This window comes from Penaeus monodon, chromosome 30, assembly GCF_015228065.2.
Source record: "Penaeus monodon isolate SGIC_2016 chromosome 30, NSTDA_Pmon_1, whole genome shotgun sequence".
NCBI classification, from domain to species: Eukaryota; Metazoa; Arthropoda; class Malacostraca; order Decapoda; family Penaeidae; genus Penaeus; species Penaeus monodon.
Window position 1 is genome coordinate 26,533,609 of NC_051415.1, and position 273 is coordinate 26,533,881.

General features: G+C 37.0%; 1 protein-coding gene across 1 annotated transcript in view; it reads left to right on the top strand.

Annotated features, from left to right (window-relative positions):
- The window catches only part of LOC119592672, a 12,375-nt gene that overhangs the window by 6,487 nt on the left and 5,615 nt on the right, over positions 1 to 273 (top strand). The window lies entirely within an intron of this gene.

Consider the following 273-nt stretch of genomic DNA (forward strand, 5'->3'; position numbering starts at 1 on the left):
GGGGGGGGGGGGTAAGGTTGGAGTGGTATGGAAAAGAAACAAGACAGAGAATGTTGCATAGTTTGTGTTGGATATCCATAAAGTTATGATCTTGTATGTTCAAACTGTTGATTTTGTAATTCACAGTGAATAGCAGTTTATGTTCACCTTCTTTCAAATAACAGCCAACATTTTTCTAGACATATTTTTTAAGACTTGGCATAATTCTTCAGTAACTGAACAGTTACTTTAACCCTTGGCACTGGATACATTGATTCTCCTCCATAGTTCTGG